The sequence below is a fragment of the Chelonoidis abingdonii genome, chromosome 11 (genome assembly GCF_003597395.2).
Source record: "Chelonoidis abingdonii isolate Lonesome George chromosome 11, CheloAbing_2.0, whole genome shotgun sequence".
In the NCBI taxonomy this organism is placed as follows: Eukaryota; Metazoa; Chordata; order Testudines; family Testudinidae; genus Chelonoidis; species Chelonoidis abingdonii.
Genome location: NC_133779.1, coordinates 61,707,003 through 61,717,668, shown reverse-complemented (window position 1 = coordinate 61,717,668; position 10,666 = coordinate 61,707,003). Strand labels below are relative to the sequence as shown.

At 60.6% G+C, this 10,666-nt stretch overlaps 1 protein-coding gene across 1 annotated transcript in view; it reads right to left on the bottom strand.

The window, feature by feature from the left end:
• Positions 1-813: 813 nt before the first annotated feature.
• LOC116818409 (interferon-inducible GTPase 5-like) overlaps positions 814-10,666 on the bottom strand; it is a 13,831-nt gene continuing 3,978 nt past the window's right edge. Inside the window, exon 3 of the mRNA XM_075070702.1 lies at positions 814-893. The gene's annotated coding sequence lies outside the window, so the exon portion shown is untranslated. The remainder of the gene's footprint in view (positions 894-10,666) is intronic.

Genomic DNA, 10,666 nt, shown 5'->3' with positions numbered 1-10,666 from the left:
AGCACGAGCGACAGCGCAGCCCGTTGGGGACCCTGGAGCTGGGCTGCACTGCAGGAAGGAGACACAGGGAGTGAGACAGAGCTGGGGATGGGACCCAGGAGTCCTGGCTCCCAGGCCCCCACTCCCCTCCCAGAGCCACGGAGAGAACCCAGGAGTCCTGGCTCCCAGCCCCCATTCCCCTCCCAGAGCCAGGGAAAGAGCCCAAGAGTCTTGGCTCCCAGCCCCCACCCCTGCTCTAACTACTAGACCCTACTCTCCTCTCAGAGCCGAGGAGAGAACCCAGGCGTCCTGGCGCCCCCCAGGAGGGTCCCTACGGGTGATCTCGGGCACGTTGCAGCTGTCCGCCCGGCAGCATGTTGAGTTCCAGCGCAGATGGTAGGTGCCGGCCGTCAGCCCATAGAACTGGTTGCAGAGCCGATCGTCCGAGTTGCATTTCTTCTCATACACTGTCTTCTCCTTGTCCTCGTCCCCTGGAAGGACACGGCGGGCACCGGAGGTGAGACAAGGGGTACAGGGATGGTGCAAGCCTTGATTTGTGGGGAGAATCCCCCTGGGATGGAGCAGTCAAGAGGCTAGGGCACATGTGGGGTTCGTACCCACACTCCCCTCAGTCTACCTGTGGCTCGGGCATTGCTGGGGGGAAGCTCGTAACATTGGGGCACTGCTGACAGGGGAGGCCTGCAGCTCCAGGGGGCACTGCTGGGAGGAAGCTCGCAGCATCGTGGCACTCGCAGTGCTGTTGTCCCCACTCCCCGAGCCCGGCCGGGCCCTACCCTGCTCCTCGTCGCGGGCGATGGTGATGCAGCTGTTGACGGCGCTGGTGCAGGTGGCCTGGTTCGTGGTGCAGTTGTAGCCCTCTGAGCTGGTGCAGTTATAGCAGGAGATGGCGCCCCCTGGGCACAGGGGAGGGAAGCGCACTCAGAGCCCCTCCAACGGGCCCATCTCACCCGGCATCCCGTCTCCTGCCCCCTTAACTGGCCCCACCAACCCGCCTTTGTGCAGGAAAGTCCATCCTACCCCCGTGGAGACACAGAGACCCTACAGCCAGGGGAAACAAATCACTCACTCAGCCTGTATCGCTGCATACCTTCTCCCTGGCCCATGGCCCCAGAATGAACCCAGGAGTCCTGGCTCCCAGTCCTCACCCACCGGGCTCCAACCCCCTCCCAGAGCCGGGGAGAGAATCCAGGAGTCCTGGCTCCCAGCCCCCCCTGCACTAACCACCAGACCCCGCTCCTCTCCCAGAGCCGGGGAGAGAATCCAGGAGTCTTGGCTCGCAGCCCCCCCTGCTCTAACCACCAGCCCCCGCTCCTCTCCCAGAGCCGGGGAGAGAACCCAGGATCCTGGGATTCCAGCCCCCCCTGCTCTAACCACCAGCCCGCTCCTCTCTCCAGAGCCGGGAGAGAACCCAGGAGTCCTGGCTCCCAGCCCCCCTGCTCTACCACCAGCCCCCCACTCCCTTCTCCAGAGCCGGGGAGAGAACCCAGGAGTCCTGGCTCCCAGCCCCCCTGCTCTAACCACCAGCCCCCACTCCCCTCCAGAGCCGGGGAGAGAACCAGGAGTCCTGGCTCCCAGCCCCCTGCTCTAACCACCAGCCCCCACTCCCTCCCAGAGCCGGGAGAGAACCCAGGAGTCCTGGATCCCAGCCCCCTGCTCTAACCACTAGACCCCGCTCCCCTCCCGAGCCGGGGAGAGAACCCAGGAGTCCTGGCTCCCAGCCCCCCTGCACTAACCACCAGACCCCGCTCCTCTCCCAGAGCCAAGGAGAGAACCCAGGAGTCCTGGCTCCCAGCCCCCCCTGCTCTAACCACCAGACCCTGCTCCTCTCCCAGAGCCAGGGAGAGAACCCAGGAATCCTGGCTCCCAACCCCCCCTGCTCTAACCACCAGACCCCCTTCCCCTCCCAGAGCTGGGGAGAGAACCCAGAAGTCCTGGATCCCAGCTCCCCCTGCTCTAACCACCAGACCCTGCTCCTCTCCCAGAGCTGGGGAGAGAACCCAGGAGTCCTGGCTCCCAGCCCCCCTGCACTAACCACCAGACGCCGCTCCCCTCGCAGAGCTAGGGATCTATTAGACCGGGGTGCGCAGCCTTTCAGCAGTGCTGTGCCGCGTCTTCATTTATTCCCTCTAATTTAAGGTTTCCCGGGCCGGTCAGACGTGTTAACGGGTTTAGAAGGGCTCTTCCTATACGTCTATAATACAGAACTAAACTGTTGTTGTCTGTAAAGTAAATAAGGTTTTTAAAATGTTTAAGAAACTTCATTTAAAATTGTATTAAAATGCAGAGCCCCCCGGACTGGTGCCCAGGACCCGGGCGGTGTGAGAGCCTCTGAAAATCAGCTAGCCTGCCGCCTTCGTCCCGTGTGCCATAGTGTGCCGACCCCTGGATTACACATTAAATAACCAAAATTCACTGGGTGAAGTGAAAACAGGCTCCATCCCACCCCACCCCCACCCCCCCAGTAGGTAGCCAGAGGAGGTATCTGTGGGGCTAGACAGATTATGTGTATGGGGCTAGATGAGGGATAGTGAGTGTCTGTGGCGATCTGACAGTGGGTACAGGGGTGTCCTGGGGTGTGCGGACTGAGTAGGGGGGTGGGTTGGGGTATCCCTGGGGCTGGGTACAAGGGTGCCCGGGGGCTAGGGACTGGGGACAGAGTGCCCTGGGGGCTGGGTATAGCGGGTCCTAGGGGCTGGGGGTGGGGTATGGGGTGTCTCTGGGGCTGGGGACCAGGTGCCCTGGGGCTGGACTGGGAGCTGGGTATGGGGTGCCCTGGGGGCTGGATATAGCAGGTCCCTGGGGCTGGGGACCAGGTGCCCTGGGAGCTGGGGACAGGGATGTCCCTGTGGCTGGGAACAGTGGGTCCCAGGGGCTGGGGGCAGGTTACAGACATTCTTGGGGGCAGGTTACAGGGGTTCTTAGGGGCTGGGGACAGGGGGCTGGAGACAGGGGTGTCCCTGGGAGCTAGGGACAGGGATGTCCCTGGGGGCTGGATACAGGGGTTCTTGGGGGCAGGTTACAGGGGTTCTTGGGGGCTGGGGACAGAGGTGTCCCTGGGGCTGGGGGCTGGGGACCGGGTGCCCTGGGGTGTGCACCGCCACCCCTCACCTGTGCCCAGGAGCGCAGCCAGCACACACAGGCGCAGCAGCTCCCACATCCTGTCTCGTAGGCTCAGGCCGGCTGTGGGTCCGGGGCCGCCTTGCGGGGCTGTTATAGACTGGGCTGGGCCAGCAGACCCAGGGGCAGCCCCGGGCTGGGCTGGGCTTGGCTGGAAAACTCCCAGGCACCGGCTCTACCTGTTCCTCCACCCACCCCCGCCCTGTGCAATTCAATCTCCCGGCCCCTGTGAAGAACTGGGAATGTTCTTAATGTTGCTCTGAATACTGTGTTGGTGCCTCCGTGTCCCCTCTGCAGTTCTTAATATCTAGGTGGTGGGAGAAGGGGGTGTGATTGCTGCAGAGCAAAGGGCCAGTGCACCTAAATGCCTGACACTGTCTCCTGGCCCTGGAAAGGGGCTGAGCAGAGAGGAGGGGCTGGAGGGGGTTGTTAGTCTGGAGCAGCCTGGGGACGAGGATTGAGGGCAGACGTAGGGGGTCTGGCTCACTGTCCCCACCTCAGAATGGACTCGGCCGAGGGGTCCGGTTCGCTGTACCTACAAACTCTGTTTTAGACCCTGTTCCTGTCATCGAATAAACCTCTGTTTTGCTGGCTAAGAGTCACGTCTGACTGCAAAGTGGGGGTGCAGAACCCTGTGGCTTCCCCAGGACCCCGCCTGGGTGGGCTCGCTGTGGGAAGCACACGGAGGGGCAGAGGATGCTGAATGCTCCAAGGAGAGACCCAGGGAGGTGAAGACATGTGAGCTTCTTGCCTGAACAAGTCTGCTCCCAAGGGAGAGGGGCTCCCCAAAGTCCTGCTGGCTTTGTGGGGAGCTGTTCCAGAGCGTCGCCCGGGGACTCCGTGACAAACTGGTGGCAGCGGTAGGATGTACTGCACCCCGTGAATGGCGATTCTTGCAGTAAGTGACTGGGGAGCAGTAAAACAAAGGAGGGATAATGAGGACCAGGCGTGCTGAAGGCTAAGAGAGGGACGGTTTCAGGGGCAGTTAACCTCTGGAGTGTGTGACCAGCGAGAAGGACTGTTGGAGTAACGGGGTCCCCCTGAGGATTTCAGCGAGCAGTCTCAGGGGTGGAGGAGCTTGCCGCTCGACCCTGGGAGAGAGAAGGATTTTGCAGTTGCAGTAGGGGTTCCCTGGGATTGCAGGGCAGTCCAGCGGCAGAGGAGTCTGCAGCTCGAACCCTGCAAAGAGTGGTGATCGAGAGGCTGGCCACACCAGGGGTTCTCCTGGGAACATGGAGCCAGGCACACAGCTCTGTGAGTCCAGAGCCTGAAGTAAGTGATGGCCTATCACCAGCTCCTTAGAAGACTTGTGATCCTGTCACAAAGAGAGAGTTCGCATGGGAAGTTCACCAGCACAGCTTCAATCGTGCGTTGGAGGGGCAGGACCCGCCCTGGGAGCAGATTCCTGACCAGCTGGGGCTTACAGGAGGATCTGGGCGCAGCTGGAGCAGCAGCCAGGCATCCTGAGGCTGTCCCACCAGACGCAGGGTCTTCATGTCGGGTTCCCCATCAGGGGATCAGAAGGTGTGGGATGGAGCAGACCGAGAGAGCAGAGGACGCTGAGATGAGAGCAGAGTCTGTGAAAAGCTGGCAGGAACGCAGCAGCAGCATGATGGTATGGTAGGGGTGGAGAGACATGGGGCGGAAGATGCCAGGGTCAGTGGGAGACCCTGCAGGGGCGGAGCCCTGGGACAGAGAGACTGTGGTGGGTGCAAGCCGCCCGATGCTGAGGCTGTGGACGCTGGGTGAGGTCCCTGTGTGGGGGCGGGGGGGGTGAGCCCTCGCCCTGCCGGATGGCCAGAGCCTCTGCAGACGCGAGGGTTGCGACTGGCTGGTCAATTGGTTCTGCCAGGATATCGGGCTGGGGGCCGGTTGGGGGAGTGAGTCTCCCCTTGGACAGGATCCCGGCCCTGCTCCTTGTAACTCGCGAGGGTTTGAACTTTAAATCCAAGGACCAATTGGCTGGGATGCGAACGGATGTCAGTGAAATTGCAACTGCCTGGCTGGCAGGGGCGGAGGGCTGCTGGACTCAGGATACCTGCCACCTGTAAACCAGCCCTTGTGGACTGAGGGGGGGAGAGATGCTCCCTGCCCCTTGCCACACCGAGAGGGCTCACGCTGGCCTCTTGATGCTGACCAGAGCAGAGAGCTCGCTGCTGCCATGGGACCGAGGGCAGCCTGAGCACGGGGGAGCGAGACCCCAGCTGAGGGGGGGACACCAGGCGGCAGGTAGCGGCAACCAGGTTTGCCTGGTCCAGACGTTGCTGGGAGAGTGATTATACAGAGGGAGGAGCTGCCAGGGACAGGGCTCAGGGGGCTGTGACCCCAGCCAGCCAGTGAGAGGGAGCAGGTCCCAGTCCCTGCCCCAGCAACTGATCCCAGACGAGCTGCAGAGGGATCCTCCTTGAGAAGCTGAGGGATTGTTGGCCACCGCTGCAAACCCCTTGGGAGCTGGCAGGGACAGAGTCCTGGGGAAGGGCTTCTGTCCGGGAAGGTCCCTAAGGGGAAGTAGAACTGGGGAGAATCGGGAGGCAGCTGGTGTGCCCAGGAATCACAGGGTCTTCTTCCCTCTTCAAGCTGTGGATTGGGAGGGAGAGTGAGGAGACCCTGGACCTGAAAGGGGCAGGTGGATGGAGAAGGGGAAGACCCTGGTGGATCTCTTCCCTGAGTGGGAGCCATCTCCCCATCAGGTGTTCCCATTCCGAGTCACTGTTGAAAAGCACCCAGATCCTGGGGGGCGGGGGGGTGAGAGAGTCAAGACGTGCTGACTTTAGATGGGTCCAACCTTTACAGCCCATGGGCCTACCATGGGGCTGATCCCCAAGGAGAAGGGATGGTCTGGTTTTGTGGGGGCTATCAGAAGCTTAAGCCATCACAGTGTCGAGCCGACACCCACTGCTAGGCCTTGGGGACGATTCTCGACCCGCAGAGGGGCGATGGAGAACTTGGCCTGGCAGCCACTGATAACTTGTGCATCTTTAGCAGACCTGGAGAGGCCAGGATGTCCCAGTGCAAGAGGGGGCTGCCTGCCTCAAGAGGTGGACTGACGTAAAGCTGCAGAAAGTGAAAGCGGGGCATGGCCGAGTGTGTGTCTGGGCCACAAGGTGGGGAGCGCTGCCCAAGCAGCTGGCCCACGGCCAATGACGGGGGGGCTCTTACCCAAGACGAGCCCGAATCGTAAACCAGGGGCTGGGAGAACCCGTCCCAGTTTTAACCCAGGCGGTATTGGTGCCAAGGATTCAAGCCGATAAACCTTCCACATGCGGCCTGCGAGTCACATCAAGACCGCAAGACATAGAGGGCACAAAAATGGGGGGCTGGGCTGTAACTCCCCCAGGAATTGGAGACGATGCTGGGGCATCCAATGGGACGCTTGGTGGTCTCGAATTCCCCAGTCACATGCTGGATACTTGCTCAGTTTGGTCTGTATGGGGGAGATGTGACGAACTGGGAATGTTCTATGTTTGCTCTGAACACTGTCGTTGGTGCTCAGTGTCCCCTGTGCAGTGTGGCTTAATATCGTAGGTGGTGGATAAGGGTGTGGATTGCTGCACAGGGAGGGCCAGTGCCACCTAAATGCCTGACACTCTAGTCCTCCTGGACCTGATGGCCTGGGCCCCCCTCTGCAAAGGTGCCAGCTGAAGGGGTTGGAGACAAAGGATCCGTGACCATCCTGGCCCGGAAAGGGGCTGAGCAGAGAAGGGCGGGGCTGGAGGGGTTCAGGCTGGACGCTGGCTGGGGAAAGGAGTGAAGTGCAGACCTAGGGTCTGCTCACTGCCCCCAGAATGGGACCGGTCCGAGGGTCGCCATTGCTGTATCTACAAGCCGTGTTCGACCCTTTCCTGTCATCGACTAAACCTCTGTGTTACTAGACTGGACTGAGGAGTCACGTCGATGAAAGTGGGGTTGCAGGACCCTGTGATTCCCCAGGACCCCGCTGGGCGACTCGCTGTGGGAAGCGCACGGAGGGGCAGATGCTGAATGCTCCAAGGAGAGACCCAGGAGGTGAAGCCGTGTGAGCTTCTTGCCCTGAACAAGTCTGCTCCAAGGGAGAGGAGGCTCCCCAAAGTCCTGCCTGGCTTAGTGGGGAGCAGTTCCAGAGCATCGCCCGGGGACTCCGTGACAGCCCCACCACAGGAATGTCCCCTATCGAACCCGACCACCACAGGTCCAGGAGGTAGACGGCACTGCTGGGGGGAAGCTCGCAGCACTTGGGGAATTTCTGTAGAGAAGATCAGTGAAGGAGTGGGGTCTTGAGGTCTGGTGGGGGGGCAGGGAGCCAGGACTCCTGGGTTCTCTCCCTGGGTCTGGGAGGGGAGTGGGTCTAGTGGTTAGAGCAGGGGGCTGGGCGGTGGCACTGGCTGCACCCAGTGCTGGGTGTGAACGGAGACATACCAGCTGCCCCTCGCTGCGTGGCTGATTTGTTCCAGAGGCAGTGACTGCGTCATCCAGAAACCACAGATTAAGAGGCCTGATGCCCAGGGCGATGGGCCTGTACCACAGGAATTAGCACAGCCCCCGCCGGTGCCCCTCAGTCCCGACCTGCAGCCCCCAGGATTCCAGCCCTCCCCCCGTCCCACAGCCCGGTGCCCCCAGTCATTCTCCAGGCTTGGCCATCTAGTCCTCCAACTCCAACCCACTCCCCTCCTTCCCCAAGCTGCGGAGAGAACCCAGGAGTCCTGGCTCCCAGCCCCCTCCCTAACCACTATACCAGGCAGCTACAGAACCTGGCTCCTAGGTGTGTTTAACCCTTTCCCTGCTGTACCCTGGGTGGGTCCCATAACTGCCCCTGTTGGGGAGCTGCTGGCAGCCTGGGCCAATGCCATGGAGGGTTCCTTTCTCTGCTCTGGGAGGGGAGTGGGGGTTAGTGGTTAGAGCAGGGGGGGCACTGGGAACCAGGACTCCTAGGTTCTCTCCTTGGCTGTGGGAGGGGAGTGGGGGCCAGTGGTTAGAGCGGGGGGGGGGGCTTGGCTGGGGAACAGGGCCTGTCTGAGCACCCAGAGGCAGGAGGTTGCTGCGAAGACGCACTGTCCCCGACCGCTCATGCCACGTCAAAGCTGCAGCAGTGTCCTGGTGGTGCCAGGCAAGAAGGGCCCGGGGCACCACAGCAAGTGATGCCAAGAATCTGGGCAGACTGGTCCAGCAGGAACCGGAGCAGGATCGGGGCTTTGATTTCAATTCTCTCAGGGGTGCTGTGCTGCAGGGAGCGGAGCAAGGGGCTGTCCCCTGGCCTTTAGGACCAGTGCTAGGGGGCATTGGGTTGGTGGCTCAGTGGGGCAGGGAAGGTGATGTGAGGCAGAGTGGAATTTGGCAGGCAGATGTGTGGGAACCACCCCCCTCCCCCCCACAGGAAAGAGCAGCCTAAAAATAGCCTGAGTCTCAGGGAAGGTCAGTTTATTGAGGCACAATTATGGGGCTCTTTATTGCAAGTGACTGTTTCCTCCTCCTCCTCCATCCCCTCCCAAATCCAGGGAGAGAACCCAGGAGTCCTGGCTCCCAGCCCCCCTGCTCTAACCACCAGACCCCACTCCCCTCCCAGAGCTGGGGAGAGAACCCAGGAGTCCTGGCTCCCAGCCCCCCTGCTCTAACCACCAGATCCCACTCCTAGCTCAGAGAGAACCCAGGAGTCCTGGCTCCCAGTCCCCTTGCTCTAACCACCAGCCCCAACTCCTCGCTCAGAGAGAACCCAGGAGTCCTGGCTCCCAGCCCCCTGCTCTAACCACCAGCCCCCACTCCTAGCTCAGAGAGAACCCAGGAGTCCTGGCTCCCAGCCCCCCTGCTCTACACCACCAGCCCCCACCCTCGCTCGAGAGAACCCAGCCTGGCGCCGCCCCCCTGCCTCTAACCACCCAGCCCCGACTTCCTAGCTCGAAGAACAGGAGTCTGGCTGAGAAATCAGGCAAGATTGGGGTAGGGGGGATCTCCGTGAGCGATCAGGACCACTGCCACTGAGTCCTTCTGGGGTGTCAGGGTGCTTGGATCCAGCTAGATCCTGAATCCGCCACAGCCCCAAACCCCAAACTGTCCCTGCCTTTCCTGCTCCTAGCCGAAACTTTGTCCACATCCTCCCCGCCAGGTGCCCCCCTCCCCCGCGGTCGGTTGACACAGCCTCAGCACTGTCCGTCAACTAAAGACATCCGCGCTCTTCTCATTCACCCATGCAGACAGCCCCCATCCATCACAACCACCAGCCCCCCACTCCTAGCTCAGGAGAACCCAGGAGTCCTGGCTCCCAGCCACCCCTGCTCAACCATCAGCCCCACCTCATAGCTCAGAGAGAACCCAGGAGTCCTGCTGAGAATCAGGCAGAGATATGGGGGTAGGGGGATTCTCGTGACGTGACCTTTATCTTACCACAGACTGGCACTCAGACTTGGTGTCTCTGCTGGGGCTAAGGATCCAGCCCTACACAGGCAGCAGGCATGCATTACCCTAGCTACTTATTAGGTGATTACCGTAGGCTCCAGTCCAGGCCCAGGCAAGACTCATTGTTGCTACAATTGTATGTACAGCATCTATTTATGTGCGCATTCTGTACACTAGTGCAAGTACATCACGGTCGCTATTTATATTCGTTGATTATGGTAGTGCTAGGCTGCAGTAACACGACTGCTATCTTATAGGTGCATACGTAGCACTAGGTCGGATATCACAATTGCTATTTTATAGCGCAATTATGGTGTGCTGGGTACGTGTCACGGAGTCCCCGGGCGACTGCTCTGGAACTGCTCCCCACAAAGCCGGGCAGCGACGTGCGGGAGCCTCCTCTCCCTTGGAGCAGACTCTGTTCAGGCAAGAAGCTCAACGGCTTCACCTCCTGGTCTCTCCTTGAGCATTCAGCATACCTCTCCCCTCCGTGCGCTTCCCACCGACCCATCCAGGCAGGGGCCTGGGGAGAGCCCAGGCGTTTCTGCACCCACTTTGGCAGTCAGACGTGAACTCTCAGCCAGCAAAACGAGGTTTAATTCGTGACAGCGAAACAGGTCTAAACATGAGCTTTGTAGATACAGCAACCGAGACCCCTTGGCTGGTCCATTCTGGGGGGCAGGTGAGCCAGACCCCTAGGTCTGCACTTCACTCCTGATCCCCAGCAGAAGCTCCAGACTAATCACCCCTCCAGCCCCTCCTGCTCAGCTCCTTTCCGGGCCAGAGGTACTCGTCCCTTTGTCTCCACACTTTCAGTCGGCACTTTGCAGAGGAGGGGCCCAGGCCATCCAGTTGCTAGCAGACAGAGTGCCCAGCATTAGTGATGGCCCTTTGCTCTGCAGAACCACACCCCTGATTCCCACACCTAGTACTGAAGAACTGCCTAGGGGCACACTGAGCAGCCAACCAGGTTCAGAGCAACAGTTAAGACCAGTCCCAGTTCATGCACAGTGCGGTTACATCACACTGCTATTTTATTAGGAGTGCATTTGGGCACTAGGTGCCGAGACATCACGACTGCTTTTCTAGGTGCATTAGGGTAGCACTAGGTGCAGAACATCACGATTGCTATTTATTAGAATGCATTAGTGGTATGCTGGGTGCGGTACATCACGACTGTATT